The following is a 1,365-nucleotide window of genomic DNA, read 5'->3' as shown; positions in this document are numbered from 1 at the left end:
GGTTTGTTTAACTTGGTCTTAGGTAAGGGGCAGACACAGTCTATCATTATTCTGCTAAATGGTTTGTCAAGTGCAGGAATGGGTTACATATGTGCCTTAGGAATCTTCTGATTGGTGTTTCATGCCATTTGACAGGTGTGACAACATCCACAGTATTTAGAACTATTGCTTTTAATTTGCTACCAGTAAAAATTATTGAAGATCTTGAGATAATCCACTTTGATTCCTAGTCAGGGACGTTTCACGGACTAGACTTCGAGTTTCCTGCCAATATAATAATAATAATAATAATAATAATAATAATAATAATAATAATAATAATAATAATGATAATAATAACAATAATAATAATAATGAGGACTTTGTATAGCGCCTTAGAAAACACCTATAAGATAAAAAAAAATATATAATGATATGATTACAAAAACAAACACCATGAAACTAGAAAACATTTTTAAAAAAACATGCTGAGAATATTTAAGGTAAGAAACATTATTAGGTCTTTATGTTTGTTCTTGCAGTCGAAGCAAGTTAATTTTGAGAGCACACTTGAATGTGATCACTGTGTCTTTGTGTCTAAGTTCAGTGGGCAATTCATTCCACATTGCTGGGCCCTGGTATACAAACGCTGTCCATATGACTTTGTTTCATAGTGGGAATAATGAGTATACGATTGTCAGAAGAGGAGCGTAAGTATCTTGCTGGTGTGTACAAATGGGTGAGGTCGGATAGGTATGTTGGACTAGAGTCCGACAGTGAAACGAAGCACAGAGAACAAATTTTGTGTTTGACCTCAGAGCAAAATATTGATTGTTCGCTGACCACTCGTCATCAGCAGATGACTTAGGTGGACTTCGTTTTCTCATATGGACCCCTTTTATTATAAAATGAACAAACTGGAAATTGTGTGGCTTCAGTTTCTCGAAACAAAGGATCTCAAGATTATATTCATGTTCGACAAAGAATGATTAATTTTCGACACCATGATTAGAACACGATGGCAAGCTGTTTATTTCGGCGTCTCCTTTCTTTACAGTTGGAGGCTTTGTCTTTTGCTTTCCGAGAGCAGACAAGGCCAGTTAATAATTTAAACTCTGAAACTGGCTTCAGAAAAACAGGGATTTAGCTCAGTGGCTATGCTGGTGCTATGATTCGATATTAACACATTCACAGTGACTGTGTAAATGGACACATAGTTAAGGTCGCTTACATCAAAACACACTACTTGAGTTTGTAAGCTATTACAATTATATTTTAAGGATCATTTCTACAACTCTTTCATTGTATTGTGGAGATAGTATTTACTTCATTCAGTGCAAGTTAAAATCGTCAGTGTGCATGCAGTGAAGCCATGATGAAAATATC

This window comes from Sinohyriopsis cumingii, chromosome 14 (assembly GCF_028554795.1).
Source record: "Sinohyriopsis cumingii isolate HCF-2022 chromosome 14, ASM2855479v2, whole genome shotgun sequence".
NCBI classification, from domain to species: domain Eukaryota; kingdom Metazoa; phylum Mollusca; class Bivalvia; order Unionida; family Unionidae; genus Sinohyriopsis; species Sinohyriopsis cumingii.
The sequence above is the reverse complement of the archived record's forward strand: the minus strand, read 5'-3'. Positions refer to the sequence as shown.